The following is a 17,554-nucleotide window of genomic DNA, read 5'->3' on the forward strand; positions in this document are numbered from 1 at the left end:
TGGAATGTCTTGTACGACGAGGTGTTGAGGTTAAAGTTTCCGGTTGGAGTGGCAATCGTCGGCTTCGCAGACGACATTACGCTGCAGGTCTACGGTGAATCGATCAAAGAAATGGAATTGACTGCTGCCCACTCTATCGCAGTTGTCGAAGAGTGGCTGAGATCCAGGAAACTGGAACTAGCTCACCACAAAACTGAGATGGTGATTGTGAACAACCAAAAGTCGGAGTAGTAAGCGATGATCATTGTCGGCGATTGCACTATCACTTCGAAGCGCTCCGTCAAACACTTGGGGGTAATGATCGACGTTAAGCTAAATACCTTCGGTAGCCACGTTGCACTCGAATTCTGTTAGCGATCAGAAGGTTACATAACGGTGCACACAATAGGTATATACCGACATCGGATAATCGAGTCCGACCTGTAATTATATGGGAGGATGAAGAAATGCCCTACAGGTGTTCAAAAGACTGACTCAGGTTCGTGCAATTTCGAAAGGAAAACATGACGTACGACGACTGTAGCAAATCGTTTCCCATGCGAACGGACTGCTGTGATGCTTCATCTCTCACCCAGCAACACACTCGTTCGTTGCTGCTACTGAAACAAGTGTGTATGAAACATGGGATGATATACTTGGATTTTCGTTTCATTTATGAGTCATTGAAATACTTCAACATGCTAAAAACACTATTTAGGGTTTGTGTGCCATCAGTAATCTCATGCTCCCATTTTCATCCTATTCGAAAACAAGCAATTACGGCACCGATTGACTCCGTACTTTTTGTTTTCATGGGTGCTCACTTCTAACAAAAAATACAAAAATAAGAAACAAAACAAACAGCGCTTCAATCCTTTGTTTTTCGTGGGATGAAAATGAGAGCCACATGCTTAATAAGGGAACCAATACCCTAAACCACATTTTTAAATAGTGGTGCACGGCAATAGAATGATAATTATGTTTTATGAAAGAGGATAACAAATGCGACCACTTAAATTCAATTAACCGGCGCCCGTAACCATTGAGAGACTAGCGCGCACCAGTGAGACACTAATGGTCCACTGCACGAATTTATTCTGGCCTGCTTACTCTCACACGAAATTTGACGTTTGAGCGGTGTCGACACCTCTCAAACGTCAAATTTCGTGTGAGAGTAAGCAGGCCAGAATTAATTCGTGCAGTGGACCATGCTCTGACGGGTGAAGCACAAGCAATGCGACCGGGTGACTACCGAGTGCTACGATGAGTGGAAAAGTTTTTTTTAACGACCGAGTCATTAGAAAAATGTATGAAACACTTGAAGTGACTCATTCAAATGTTGCATGAAAGTGTATCATTGAAACGAAATTGTACGCCCTCTTGAGGAGTTCTTCGCCTGGTTTTCGTGAGGGCCGATCAACAACGATGGATTAAAAACCTGTCAGATATCCTAGATAAAGTTCGGGAATATAACTTGGAGACTCACCATCTGTTCATTGGTTTTAAAGCAGCGTCCGGCTTAGTGAAAATAAATAAGCTTTGGCAGACAATGTCAGAACATGGTTTTCCGGAGAACCTAATTAGGCTGATAGGAGCAACGCTGGATGGATCAAAATCAAGACGAAGTGTCTACTTCGTTTATGACCTTGGATGGATTGTATCAGGGTGATGCTCTTTCAAATTTCCTGTTCAACATTGCACTCGACGGAGCGAATAATAAGTCTGGTGTACAGAGAAATCGCACTCGGCATTGCGGACGATATTGATCGTCTCTCCTCTGAAGAGAGAGACAGCGAGTAAAGGCTTGACTCTACCAAGAACACATAAACACGTGATAGCGGGTAGAGACAGAGGCAGACCTAGCGGTGTTAGTGCTGAGGTAGTGATTGATGGGGATATGTTTGAAGTAGTGGAAGAATTTGTTTATATTGGAACACTTGTGACATGTGACAATGACGTTTCCCTTGAAGTGAAAAGGCGTATTGCAGCTGCGAATAGGGCCTTTTACGGATTGCGTAACCACCTAAGGTCGTGAAATTCGCTCTACTTAAGACGCTGATTCTTCCGGTTGCCCTCTACGATCACGAAGCGTAGACGTTAAAGCAAACAGACCGAAAAGCTTTCATAGTTTTCGAGCGCAAAGTACTGTGGACAATTCTCGGTCGGAGTGTGACGCAAACGCATGAATCACGAGTTATACCAAGTGTAAAAAGATGCAAATATGTATTGTGAAACGAATAAAATACGGCAGACTTCAGTGGACAGTGCGAATATCGAAAGAAAGAACAGCGAGAACAATATTCAGCGGGGAATCAGGTAGAGGTCGGCGACTTCGTGGGCGGCCTCGAACGCGCTGGCTGCACGCAGTTGAAGAAGATCTGCGATCCCTACACGTTCGGGGATATCATTAAAACCTGATTCCAAAAAAAATATTAATGTTTTTAAAGTTTTTAGTAATGTTTATTCATAAATGAGCCTTCATTCCAATTGAAAATACTGCGAAATTTCTTTAAGCACACGAATTGAACATTCGAATCAGCAATTTTCTAAACTTTGCAAATGCACCTATGGGGATGGGATGAGCTGGTTTGACTTCAAGGACAACTACTTTCTGAGCCGGTTGTCCAGTCAGTCCAGTCCAATGAGCAGTAGCGTAACGAAACCGGTGCCGTACGAAATGGTGCTCTGTGGACGATGAAAAGTAAAGCAGTGCAATAATATTAAACTAATGAAAGACGGTGTCAGTCTTCGCTTTTCAAGACTGCAAACGTAGCATCCATTAATTCTCAGCAAATTGGAATGATCAACTAAAATATTGGACACTTGTTGAAATGTGAAACGCTTAGCATCAAGTTTCACACTCGCTTACACTCAAGCCATCTAACGCACTTCAATGCAATGCCAATATTTCAGTAGGCTCAGTGTACCAGTTATGGCTATAGTACCTCAAATTCTCCATAGTTGATTTTCAACCTTTAAAGATATAAATCAACAAGACAAATTTCGTGAATAATAGATCACAAAAGATGATTGCAATCATTCAAACTTCACAATTTGCTCAAATTGTGGTAGAAATAAATCATTTTCCTTAACTTTTCGGCCTCCTTGCACCCTATTTCGCCATAGTGTACCAGTTATGGCAAATCCCATTGTGAATGCATGTAAATAGTGCGAAGTGGAACCCAAATTAACAAATGTGTCCATAACTGGTACAGGGTTCCTATCATTGGCACACGCCGTAATAAATACTAAAAGAAGTTTTGGCTCGGGTTTTGTATTTTTCCTGTAAAGTATGGAAACTAATCAATCATTTGACTTATTGTTTACATTCGTCGGTCTTCTTCTTATTTTTGTAGAAATTGTTTTTCTTAGGTGGTGCGATAACTGGTACAGGCACCCTATATGAGTGAAACTTACGTTTCTCGCTCCATGCCCATGCCCGCCTCAACACCAGTTCCAATAATGCACAGGAAGTGCCAATGGAGGTGTAATAAATGTTGGCGGGGTTATTCGGGCTGTTATGCTACTGCTGCTGCTGCTATCCGATCAAATCGACTTCGAACTTCTTGATTGTTGTTACGATCGCGATCGTGATCGCGACCGACCGACGCGACGGGCCTGTCCGCACTTGAACATGACGAGGTTGAGGTTGTCATTGATGAACAAAAAAAAAATCACCAATCAATTGTTGGAAGTCCAGTCACGCGTGGAAAGCGAATAACAACGGAAAAGACCGAAAACAATTTCGTTCATGTGAAATTTCGACTTTTTCCGTTTCTCTGCTTAGTTGGACGGCAGTAGTGGTAGTAAGTTAGCCGGTCGGTATGCTAATTGCAAGTGAGCAAATTTTTATTGGCAGACATAAAAGAAAATTCGAAACACTTTCTTTGTTACGCCGTTGCAGCTGGTAAGATTTTGGTAATTGTATTTGGAAGCGGAGATGTATCGTATGATTCGCAAAAAACGCTTCATCACTTGATGTTTTCTATTAATTTTTCACTTATGCTAGGTATGAGTCGCTCAAGTAATTTCCGTTCAGTGCATTCTTTTTCCTTGACATGAATAGTCAAGAAATAGCAAGCCCCATTTGACATAACGCTTAGCTCTAGTAGAATTAGTCACGAGTGTCAGATAAAGCATCTTTATCTGACCATCACTACATCTTTTTTGAACATGTGAATGTTACTTCGTAATCTTTGCGTTTCAGGAATCCCCGGTTAACCTACTGGGATCTCTTTACTGATTTAATTGCAGCCAAATTCCATGCATATTTACTAATCATCTATTGACACTCCAAGTGATGATGCCGTTGATACACCACGACTTTAATCATGGAAGCTTTTCAAGAAGCTTGCCCTCTTCGGTCTATGAAGACTACAAGAGGAATCCTTTGGATGAACTCTGATCTGGCGAAGCTCATGAAACAATGTAGAAAGAGTTGGAACAGACGACGTTCTGCTGGATCGGAGGCTTTCGGGTGAGCTCGCAAGGTTTACCAGAGAGCTCTTCCGTCTGCTGAACGATCCGGCTGGAAAAACCTTTGAACAAATGTTTCCAGTTGGAGTGAAGTCAGTCGGTTAAACAAAATCCTTGCGAAATCTAAGGATTTTCGAGTGAAGAAACTTCGTTTGCCAAATGGAAATGCTTACATCTTCGGATGAACCTGATGTCTTTTCTTGTAGTTATGATTCTCTGGATTCGGCTTGGAGTATTGTAACTAAAGAATAGATTGAGTGGGCAGTAAATAGCTTTGCTCCTTTCAATTCTCCTGGGACAGATGGGATTTATCTTATTTTGCTTCAGAAGGGATTTGATTATTTCAAACATGTTTTGAAAAAACTACTTGTGTGCAGTTTTGCTACAGGGTATATTCTCAAATCCTGGCGGGATATTACTGTAAGCAGGGCGCAAAATTTTCATAGTCATTGACTGAAAACAGCACGAATTTGAATGATTATGCACTGAATATTCAAAACAATCAAATTCATTTTCGCTCTCCCTCTTCACACAGTCAGTCAATTCGTAGGGTGCGGGCACCGGTTTTGGCCAGTCTAAGGGAAATCATTTTTAAAAAAAATAACCAATAATCCTATGAAAACAACCAATGCGTCAAATAAAAGGTTTCAATGTATATTTTGAAGGAAAAATGCAGAAATCAAGCCAATACTTGATTTTTGTATTAAAAGTGGCACTGGCCAAAATAGAAGCTCTGCCGCAGTTTTGGCCATATTCTTAAGTTTGGTTTCTATTTTGGCCAATCACGTGTATTTCTTATGGGAGTGGCCAAATTAGAAGCACCCTGGCCAAAATAGATATTTTAAGGAAATATATTTTTTTCTTCCAGTTTTTAATCAAAATGTGAGGTTTTCACAGCTGTAATCATCATATTGTATTAGGATCTACTAGTAAAAATTAAATTTACGCCGGTTTAGATCACAACAGGCTCAATACCACACTATGGCCAAAACTCCGGGCTGGCCAAAACTGAAGCTTCTACCCTAGTCATTGAATATGAAGCCGATCGAGAAACATCTTCACAATTACCTACGTTTATGGCTACGATTCCTTCCAAAAACACTCCACAACAATCAAATGGGAAAAGATCTGTGTAAAGCACCGTTAAATGTAATCGAAACGTTAATATTTTATCAGCAGTTTAACACTTTGTAAGATGTTTACAAATATTCATTGACTTTCATTCAGTTGACAAACGAGTATCGAGCAGCTGAATATGAATATGCAGACAAGTGAATGAAAATTGCCGCACGGTGAACTTCAACTCGTCTGCTCGAAAATTTTGCGCCCTGACTGTAAGGTTTATTCCGAAAGGAGGTCGTGCGTCGTATGAAGAAGCAAAGAGTTTCAAACTTATCAGTTTGATCTCTTTTCTTCTGAAATACTTAGAACGCATTGTGGATCATCACATCCGTGATGTTCATCTGGCCAACGTGCCTCTTCATGTGAACCAACATGCCTATCAATCTGGTTAGTTCACTGTGACTCTTTTACACAAGGTTGTTTACGATATCGAGAAGGCATTCGCTCAAAAGCAATCTTGTTTAGGTGTTTTCTTGGATATCGAGGGTGCCTTTGACAACGTGCCTCTTGATGCCATGTTGGAAGCCGCGCGGGGTCATGGTATATCTCCAATGGTTTCCAATTGGATTCACCAAATGTTCAAAAACCGATATCTCTTCTCGACATTGCGTCAAGCGATGATTAGAAAACTGAGTGTTTGTGGATGCCCCCAAGAATGAGTCTTGTCGCCGCTTTTGTGGAATCTCGTAGCAGATACGCTATCGAGGCAACTCAATAATAGCGGTGTCCCAGGTATGAATAATTCTTCCAGCATTTTTCCATAGCTTGCTGCATGCAGTGATTCCATCATGGATTCCTCCAGAGATTCCTTCAAGAATTCATCTAGGGATTTCCTGGAAAAATGGATTTGTCTTGTGATATATTTAGAAGCTCCTCAAGTGATTGTTCCAGTACACTGAAATAAATTTTAATCTAATCTAATCTAATCTAACACATACGCAGCCAGTACAAGAAAGCAGTACACTGAAATAAATTTTAGTAAAATTACTAACCGTACCTATGATATGATTCTCAACCGACAGCAATTTCCAGTTAATTCCACTAAAACACTGCCAACTTAACCAGCAGTGCTGTTAACATTATCAAAAATAATCTTAATTTAACAACTGAGCATTGTATTTTTAACCATACTGTGTTGTAAAATGCGTGTCCAGGAAAAATTAACAATGTTTTGTTGTTGAGGCGACTACCCTTTCAGTTGAATTTACTACAATGCATTGTAATTTCAAGCATATTTCAGTTATCTTAACAGATTTTGTTGTCGGTTGAGAATCATAGGTACGGTCAGTAATTTTACTATGGAATCGATAGTTTCCACAACAAAATTTATTTCAGTGTACGTTTTTCGAGGTTTCCTTCAGGCAGGCTTGTCCGCACTGAGCGCATAAAAATTCTGCTATTTGGATTTATACCATCAAAATCATCATAAATTAGAATTATCTTCATCTTATCAGATAGGAGGATGTTGGAATATCGTTATTTCGAACTGTCAAAAAACCTCACCGCAGCGCCGCATAGCTGAGCAGTGCGGACAAGCCTGCCTTCAGGCAAAACTCCTCGAGGAATTAATCCAAGATTTCCTCCAGGAACTGCTAAGAATTCCTCTTGAGATTGCTTCCGTAATTCCTGCTGGGGTATCTTCAGGAACTCCTTCAGCGATTCTTTCAAGAACTGCTACAGGGATTCCTCCAAGAGTCTCTCTACGAATTCATTTTAGAAATCCTTCAAGATTTCCTCAGGAATTTCAGCGATTTCTTCAGTATTTCCTGGGGTTTCTTCAGAAACTCCTCCTGGAATTCCCTCAGGAATCGCTCCTTGGATTTCTTCAGGAATCCTTCATGTGACTCCTCCAGGAATTTCTCAAGGGATTCCTCCAAAAATTTCTACAGGAATTCTTCCAGGATTCCTCTGGAGTTTCCTTCAGAGATTCGTCCACCCAAGCAGCACACAAGTCACAAAGGAGTGTCGACAGTGCAAGTTTTTTGGTAGAACACGAGTCATTTTCAAGTTATTCTGCCTTTAAGTTAGAATAAAATAAATATATCTCCTGTACAACCAAAAACCTGCGCTGTCAACACTCCTTTGTGACTTGTGTGCTGCTGGAGCAGGAATTCCTCTAGAGATTCCTCCAGTTATTCCTCTAGGGATACCTCAGGGAATTCCTCTAGAGATTCCTCGAGGGGTTTCTCTCGGAATTGCTCCAGAGATTCCTCCTGAAAGTGCTCCAGTGATTCTTCAAGGAAATCCTCCAGGAATTCCTCCGGGGATTTTCTCCAGGAATTTCTCCAGGAGTTCCTCCAGGCATTCCTTCAGGAATTCCTTTAGAAATACCTCCAGGCATTCCTCCAAGAGTTCCTCCATAGATTTTTCTAGGGACTCCTCCAGGAATTCCTACAGACATTCCTTCAGAAATTCCTTCAGGTCACATCAATTTCTCCAGGAAATCCTCCAGAACGCCTTCTTAAACCAAGGAATTATTTCAGGTGTTACTCCAGGAGTTCTTCCTGAAGTTCCTCCAAGAGTTCCTCCATAGATTTTTTATAGAAATTCCTCCAGGATTTAATTCAGGGACTCCTCCAGGAATTCCTTCATAAATTCCTCCAGGAATTCCTTCATTAATTCCTCCAGGAATTCCTTCAGAATTTCCTCCAGGAATTTCCTCCAGGAAAAATTCTTCCAGGAATTACCCCAGGTATTTCTTCAGGAATTGCTCCAGGAATTACACCAGGAAATTCTCCAGTAATTCTTCCAGAAACTCCTTTAAGAATTTCTCTAAGGATTCTTCCAGAGATTCCACCAATTTCCTCCACCACCACTCACCAGTTCCTCCAATTTTTCCTCCATTAATTTCCCAAGAAATTCCTCCTAGATTTTTTATTTTTGTTTCTGTGTATTCTAACTTCTACACTTCCTCCTAGAATTCCTCATGGAATTCCTCCAGAATCTCCTTTGGGAATTCCTCTAGGAGTTTCTCTGGGAATTTCTTCCGAAATATCTTGAGCGATTTCTCCAAGAATTCTTCTAGAGATACTTCCAGGAATTCTTTCAGGAATTCCTCCAGGAATTCTTCCAGGAATAGTTCCACGGAATGCCCCTAAGAATTCCTCTAGAGATTTATTCAGGAATTCCTCCTGTGATTCCGCCAGGAATTTGTCTAGAAGTTTCTCCAGGCATTCCTTCTAAGGTTCCTCCAGAAATTGCTTCTGGGAATCCTCTAGGAGTTCCTCCAGTAAATTTTCTAAGAATTCCCCCAGAGATTCTCCAAGAATTTCTCCACAAATTTCTCCAGTAATTCTTCAAGAGGTTTCTTCAGAAATTTCTCCAATGATTCCTTTCAGAATTCTTCTAGGGAACCCTACAGGAATTAATCCAGGGATTGTTTAGAATAGAGACAAACCAGCCAAGGGCTGAAAGTCTCTTTAATAAAGACAAATCAATCAATCCAGGGATTCCGTCGGGATTTCTTCCAGGGTTTATTCCAGGAATTCATCCAGGGAGTTCGCCAGGAATTTATCTTGGAATTCCTCTAGCGATTCCTCCAAGTATTCCCGCAGGAATTTATGTGTATTTTAACTTCTACACTTCCTCCTAGAATTCCTCATGGAATTCCTCCAGAAACTCCTTTGGGAATTCCTCTGGGAATTTCTCTGGCAATTTCTTCAGAAACATCTCCAGCGATTTCTCCAAGAATTCCTCTAGAAATACTTCCAGGAATTCTTCCAGGAATAGTTCCACGGAATTTCCCCAAGAATTCCTCGAGGGATTTCTCCAGGAATTCCCCCTGGAATTTGTCTAGAAGTTTCTTCAGGCATTCCTTCTAAGGTTCCTCCATAAAATGCTTCTGAGAATCCTCTAGGAATTCCTCCAGTGAATTTTCCAAAAATTCCTCAAGAGATTCTTCAAGAATTTCTCCACAAATTTCTCTAAGAATTCCTCCCGGAATCCCTTCAAGAGGTTTCTTCAGAAATTTCCCCAGGGGTTTCTCTCAGAATTCCTTTAGGCAATCCTGCAGGAATTCATCCAGGGAGTTCTCCAGAAATTTCTCTTGGAATTCCTCTAGCGATTCCTCCAAGTATTCCCGCAGGAATTCTTTCACGATTTCATCTAGAAATGTCTCCAGTGAATTCTCTAGGAATTCGTCTAGGGGTTGCTCTGGAAATTATGCCAGAGGTCCCTCTCAGAATTGCTCTAGAGATTCCACCAAGAATTCTTCTTCGAATTCATACGGGGATCAAGGAAGTGGCATCCCTATCCCACCAATGCAATGTTTTCGCAGCCAACATAACTGCGGCTCAAGCGTACGGCTCAAGTTGACAACCTATCTTTTAACACAGCAGCATAGTTTTAATGCTGGGTAAGAAAATAAGAAGACCATAACAGTCCCCTGACAGGGATTGCTTAAGGCATTCGGCCAATAATGTTTACGATGCCTCCAGGAAATCCTTAGACAATCTTCCAGGAACTCTAGCGATTTCTCCAGGAATATTTGCAGAAATCATTCCAAAAGGAATGATCCAGAAGTTCCTCCAGGAATGCTTTAGAGATTTCTCCAGGAATTCCTCCAGGGATTTCAAGCATTCCTCCAGAAATGTGTCTGCGAATTCCTCCAGGAAATCCTCAAGAGAAATTTCTCCGTGGATTCCTCCCATAATTGCTTTAAGGATTCCCCCAGGAATTTATCCAGGGATTGCTCCAGGCATGCTTTCAGAAACTCCTCTAGGAATTCCTACAGAGTTTACTCCAGGTATACCTGCAGAAATTCCCCTTGGCATTATTCCAGGAATCCCTCCCGGGATTGCTCCGAGAGCTCTTTCAGGGATTGCTTCAGGAATTCCTGTAGTGATTGCTTCAGAAATTTCTCTCGGGATCTTTTCTAAAATTTATTCAGTGGTCAGAAATTTCAGAAACCCGTCCATCGTCTTGGGAGATTCATCCAAGAGTTTTCGAATTACTTGAAGGATTCCCAGAGAATTTGCTCTAGCGATTTGTATTAGAATCCATTAAGCTAATTTTAAAGGGATACAGGAGCCAGGAAATTCTCCAAAAAGTAACCCAGGAATTCTTTTACAATTATCGCAGAGAAATCTTTAAGGAGTTCATCTACAGATTAATTCAGGAATCCATCCATGAGTTCCTTCATGAGTACTCCCTGCAGCTCATGCAAAAGAGTTCCTTCAGAAATTCGTCCTGCGATTCTTTTAGGAACATACCCTGTGATTCTTTCACAGTCACTGTGACTTACTTTGAACATAAAAGTACTTCAGGAATTTACCTAGGGTTTCCTCCCAGATTTTTTTCTAGAAAATGCAACAAGGATTTCTCTAGAAATTTCTTCTTTCCTTCAGACATTTCATTCCAAACATTTCAGCTCTTCTTCCAGGAAGATTTTTCCAAGAATTCCATAGTTTTAGAGTTTTCTGGAAATGGAGGTATTTCTTCAAGAATTTCTCCAGAGAATTTCTTCAGAAATTCTTACAGGGAAACCTCGAGGGTTTCCTCCAGTGATACAATTTCATATAAGACGGTATCCGGCTCTTAGTCATAAATATTAAGATGTGAATAAATGGTAATGCATGATATACCAATTGTTTGTGGTTTCAGTATTTTGTGTTGAATGGTGTGAATGAAATATCTATATTTTCACTCAGTCAAATGACTAATTCATTTGTTTATAAAGGTCATGATTTATAGTGAATGAATGAAAAGCATTTCACAATATCAGAATTAGTTGATTTATAATATTTGAAATAAATATAATGTACGTTTCCACCTTTGCATATGGCGAGAAAGGGCTTATAGAAGCAAAAACCAATTGCATGCATATCGCCTTCGGAAAAATAACCATCTTCCAAACAATTCATGTACAGCTTCGCTCCAGAGAAAACACCCCAAACGACGAATAGGAAAGGAAAAACTGGTTTGTAGCCGAAACCAATGAGTTCATCGCCTAAAAAGCGAAACCACGGGCCGATAATTTATGGTAATAAGCATCATCATATCGATCGAGTCGAGTGTGTTTGGTTTAACTCACCTGCGCTCAACCAACTTGACTGATCGTTTTCGTCCGATTGCTGCTGCTAATGTGAAATTTCCAGAGGGCTGCTGACTGTGTGTAGTTACCAGTAATGTGGGTTGGTATATAGAGACGAATAATACCACCGAAAACGCCTCCCAGGAGCAGGTGCTCCCGTCCCGTCGATGTACTCTACTTATTCACAAAACAGCAGCAGCAGCACCAGCAGACACTCGAATAAACTTCTCTCGTCACTTCCTGGTTCTCGCTCGGGGTAGGTACAATGGTTATTGAACCCGTTTGCACTTTTTTGATTCACTGCCAAGCTTAAGCAAAATTTCGGGATCTAAGATCTACGCACAGAAACATGCTACACGACACTGAGCTGCTAGCTCTATCTTATCTTCCTTTGGCTGCCGCATACCAAAATAGGCACAAATCACTGTTTCTCACAAACCACGAGACGATAGCTTGGTAGGTACTACGTCAACGCGACACAATGCTTACTCACAGTATAGGCGCAGGCAGCTGTTGCTGTAATTCGGAGTAAAAATTTCACACATTAATTCCATAAGCTCGGAAAAAGGCAACTTCTTCGTACACTGAACACTTCGTCGGATAGAGACGAAAATCCAGCACGCGATGAAATCGAAAGCGAACAAAATATCTTGTTATAACAATAGTGCACCACCCAGCACAGCCCCAAACCAAGAAGTCACGAGCGACCGACTAACACCTAGCAGCTGCTGCACCGACGAACCCGCGAGCAGCCACCACAACCAGATACCTAGAAAACACTGACTGACTAGGTATCACCACACTGACTGCCGCCGTTCGCTTCTGATTCCCTCTTGTGCTGTTGTTGTGTGCATGCGACGAATGCCAAAACGTGATCTCCGGTTGTATGCAGCCAGTCGATACATTTTGTATTTGAAGTAGCTTACATGAACTACTACCTATCATGAGGCGGAGTTTAAATTTTAAATTACTAAATGTATTATTACTAATTCTTTGGCCAAGGGCTGAAAGTCTCTATAATAAAGATAAATCAATCAATCAATTCTTTAATATATTTATATGTAAATTTTAATTCTAACATGCCATAACTGTGATATTAGATCATTCATTATAGTTGCTTTGAACCTTCAAAAGGATCTTGCAAAAAATGCGTCTTCATAAAAAAAAAACTGATCATGCTTAGGATGATTAATATCTAGGTATATGGTTTGATTCAAAATTGAACTAGGTTAATCATAATCATATTTTGTAGATCTCGTTGTCATTAGTAACTTTACGCTTCTTAACTTATGCGATTCAAAAACATAATGAATACCTACATCAATGGATCTGTCTCCCTAGTCTCCTATACATATTCAAAAGGTATTACAAAAGACATAATTTCCTTGGTACTTTTGCAAGCACTTCATGTAGAACACTTGCGTTCCACAAAGCCTCATCCACGAGACAATCTGGAGGTCCTCTTTTCCCTTGTAAATTGTTTTATTCCTAAGAATCAGAAGTAAGTAGGTAGTTACAACAGATTCAAAATCACTACGAACGAAGTGCAACATGCTTCAACTGCATTTGATGAACCAGCCTAGTGCATGACATCGGTGCGACGTATCACGCAACAAAACAATACAGTGCAACACACCTCTTTCTGCCAAAACACGCAAATCACCAATACAGTCATAGATTCACAATGTAAGACAATGTTTTAAGTTATTTCTACTGAAAAATAATGCATTTTAACTTGAAACATTTTAATTGCCAAGCATTTAAATGAAAAATTTAAACTTTACCTAATGATAGTCGGCACTTGGGGAAGTGGCGGCAAGAGCAACGCAACGCAACAGTACGTGGGTATGATGCTGCATACAAAAACAGAAGATCACTATTTTGGCCATTCATTCGCAAATAATTTCACAATTTCCAGTTTTTGCACAAACACGACGAGCACTACGAACAACACCCACTATCTTCTCACTCTACCGGAAGCATCAACTTGGCGATTTTTTGCGAAACACGACGGAACTGCACAATCGTATAGAAACACAACCGCACCGTACGAGCAGAAACAACGAACAGAAGAAAAGATTCCGCTCACTTTCAGCCAACAACACGCAACGTTCGATGGATGCTGTATACGCGACACATTAAGCACCAACACCTCCGCACACGAGCGTGTTGCACGAGAGAAATGTCATTTGATGGAGTAAATGTCAACACTGTATTTAGTGCCCGAGTAAAAACTCTACAGTCCCGAACAAAACGGCAATATTAATTCTATGATAATTTGTGTTACCAAACTGGATTATACAGGAGATGTTCCATTGGCGTAAACGGTTAATGCGAGAAACGCATTGGACCGGAAAAGGCACGGCAACAGAATGCGCAATTAGGGTGCGTGTACCAGTTATCGCACTACCTAAGGAAAACTATTTCTACAAAAATAATTGATTGATTTGTCTTTATTAGAGAGACTCTCAGCCCTTGGCTTCTACAAAAATAAGAAGAAGACCGACGAATGTTTCCAATATGTCATATGATTGTGTAGTTTACAGGAAAAATAAACAAACTAAGCCAAAACTACTTTTAGTTTTTATTGCGGCGCGTGCCAATGACAGGAACCCTGTACCAGTTATGGACACATTTTCCTATTACGGTTCCACTTCGCACTATTTGCATGCATTCACACTTAGAAAAATAAACCGAACTCGGTTAAATTTCAACCGAGTTTTTATCTGCTGAACGCTCGGTTCGCCGCTCGGTTCACAAACTTACAACCGAACTTTCGGTAGAGTTTGTGTCACGTCAAAATGACAACAGTACCGAAAAAACTCGGTTAATAGAATCAGATTCAACCGAATATCGGTTGAATTTTTCGAAAGCTGTCAAAACAAACGGAATTCGGTTCTTTTTCAAAGTATAGATTTTCATTCAAAATAATATCAGCTCAGAAAAAAAAAATAAATTCTTAAATTTCTAATTTAGGAAATAAGTAATTTATTTATTTGTTAAAATGTCTTAAGGCATGAAACACATGGATACACATTTTTCACATTCATCTGTGTTTTACGAAGATTGGATCACTGCAAAAGGCAAAGCGGAAATAATGATGTATGTCGAGGTGAAAAAATTACACGTATGTGCCTCCATGCCGAATGTCCCTGAGTTCAACTACAATGTCTCGTAGATTGTAGATATTGCTGAGATTTCTGTAAGCTGAAAACGCAAACAAGTAATAAATATGACTTTCACGGGAATAAAAAAACACATCACTGACATTACACTCAGCGATTTCCCGATCCGATAGTAAAATATTTACACGTCTGTTTAGAAATAAAAATGGCTGATCGATGACTGCACAACCGTGTTTTCGGTTCAAATATCCAACGTGAAGTTTACCTGTTTGACGTTTACACAATGCGTGCTTGGTTTACCGAGTTTTCTCGGTTTTGCCTACCGAATTCATATATCTACATTGCTGCAACACCGAATGTCTAAACAATGGAAATCAACCGAAAATCAGTTGCCTTTCAAAACATTGGAACAAATAGCAAATTTTAAAGCGATCGTTTCGGTAGCTTGTTTGAAACAGATGCTGGTCGGTAGAAAAATGAACCGAATTCGGTTTTATATTTTAAGTGTGTTTCCAAAAGGAAAATGATTTATTTCTATACCAATTTTAGCAAATTGTGAAGTTTGAATGATTGCAATCATCTTTATTGAGTGTGACCTTGTATTCACACAATATTTCATGTTGGTTTTCATCGTTAAAGGTTGAAAATCAACTATAGCCAATTTGAGGTACTACATATAGCCATAACTGGTACACTGAGCCTATAGCGGTTTGTAAATATGTACTAAAAAACTCCGCTGCTACTGAGGCAAAACAAATGAGTGCGGTTTTTCCTGTGGTTAATTTCAAATAAATTCAAGTTTTAAAAGACACTACCAGAGCTGAAAAATTCATTTCATCATATCTAAATTCAATCACCTACAGCTCATTTTAGAAGCTGAACCTGAGAATATGGTATATGAAAAACTTGTGCGGCTAGACCAGTTCTGCAAGAAAGTCACGGAAAAACCGCTATTTTTCGAATATTTAAGGTAAATGTCACGGACTACCTTTGAAAAATGCGAAATGATATACCGCATTTAGTTCACCACTGGACTGCGCACGAGTCTTCATAAGTGCGAAAACACAAATAAAACTGCATCAAATCAAATCGATGTCTTCGGCGCACTATTTCTTCAATGTATGCTGAAGTGCTCTGAAGACACCAAGTTGATTGGATGCAATCGCGCACTTTCATTTGCGTTTTCGCACTCGTGAAAACTAGTGCGATAGTCCAGTGGTGAACTAAATGCGCTATATTCACCGTGAATATCATTGGCATTTTTCAAAGGTAGTCTGTGACATTTATCTTAAATATTCGAAAAAAGCGGGGTTTCCGTGACTTTCGTGCAGAGTTGGTCTAGCCGCACAAGTTTTCATATACCATATTCTCAGGTTCAGCTTCTAAAATGAGCTGTAGGTGATTGAATTTAGATACGACGAAATGAATTTTTCAGCACTGGACACTACTCTGTAAATGAGTTAACGAGTTCTGCAAATAAATTGTCCAAAATTACAGATGAATGGTGAATATCGTTACTGGTGAACGGTTGATATTGTTTGCCGAGTGTACCGAGCTAAATCTGCGGTTGAGAAATCAGTAAAAAGATGGAAAAAATACTGTACTCAGTGAACAAAATACTTTTGTTCGTGTAGTTGAAAATCGGAAATTTTGACACGGGAAAATCGATTTTTCTCCTAAACCGTTTGACTGTTTGTCAACCTATTATATGTGCATCATTGGTACAAATTTGGGCTCGATTGATTAATCTTTTGCAAAGTTAGAACCGTTCGGGTAAAACACTATTTTTCAGACAACTCATTTTTGAGCTGTCATATCTCGGAAACCAGTGAACCGAATTGAATGAATTTTTAAACGTTTATCAACAATATATTGATACTTAATACGACGTTATAAAATGTAATATTTTCTCACGGCGAATTAAGTTACACCGGGTTGAAATTTTTACCCATATAGAGGAAAATAAGTCAAATTTACAATACCACACAAAAATTATTAAATGTGTTCTTCCTTTAATCTAAATAGGCTCTAATATATCTGATTTGAGATAATTTGAGAACAGAAGTGGAAAATCTTTGGATATCAACACTAAAATTTATTGACATTGATGTGAAAATATTACATTTTTTCGAGAAAAATCCATAAAGTGTCAATCTATGATAACTTTTTTCAACGTTTAAAAAGTACCTATGTTTTAATAGTAAAGCATTTACATATTGTTAGTGTACGTTCAAAATTTCATTCAATTTGGTTCACTGGTTTCCGAGATATGAAAGCTCAAAAATGAGTTGTCTGAAAAATAGTGTTTTACCCGAACGGTTCTAACTTTGCGAAAGATTATCCAATCGAGCCCAAATTTGTACCAATGATGCACATATAATAGGTTGACAAACAGTCAAAATTCGAGATTTTTTGATGCGCTCTATGAAAAGTTATAGCATGTTGAACTTTTTTGTGAGAGAAAAAAAAGTTGCCTATCCCAAACATTTTGGCCATCCCCTGTACGTCGGACAAAGTGCGCTGTATAGAGGGCCAGATCCACTGTCCAGCGCACTACGTCCGACGTTATGTTTCACGAATGGATTTTGAGAAAATTCGATTGTCGGGTGTGCGGAATCTTCAGGTTCCAACCGCGACGACAATACTGAGCTGGTAAATCAGAATCCTAGTGTGTACCTCAGGATTTGGCATATCACGTAAATAGTGTTAATCAGAACAATTGGCTTCGTTAACCCATATCCGCCCAGCGTCCAAGGGTGATTCAGGTAATTTGGACAGACCGTTACGCGTATATATTTTGGACACTTCCATTTGATTTTGC

The 17,554-nt window shown here is 39.8% G+C and overlaps 1 protein-coding gene across 5 annotated transcripts in view; it reads right to left on the bottom strand.

Annotated features, from left to right (window-relative positions):
* Window positions 1-13,708, bottom strand: part of LOC115253825 (USP6 N-terminal-like protein) — a 51,016-nt gene extending 37,308 nt beyond the window's left edge. Inside the window, exons 1-2 of one of the 5 annotated variants that reach the window (XM_062860308.1) lie at window positions 13,583-13,708; window positions 11,609-12,124 (exon numbers count right to left, since the gene is read on the bottom strand). The gene's annotated coding sequence lies outside the window, so the exon portion shown is untranslated. Of the gene's footprint in view, window positions 1-11,608; window positions 12,125-12,191; window positions 12,375-13,566 lie in introns of those variants that run through there. The other 4 variants (XM_062860312.1, XM_062860310.1, XM_062860309.1 and 1 more) reach the window with 4 other exon arrangements.
* Window positions 13,709-17,554: the final 3,846 nt, after the last annotated feature.

The sequence above is a fragment of the Aedes albopictus genome, chromosome 3 (genome assembly GCF_035046485.1).
Source record: "Aedes albopictus strain Foshan chromosome 3, AalbF5, whole genome shotgun sequence".
Lineage (NCBI taxonomy): Eukaryota > Metazoa > Arthropoda > Insecta > Diptera > Culicidae > Aedes > Aedes albopictus.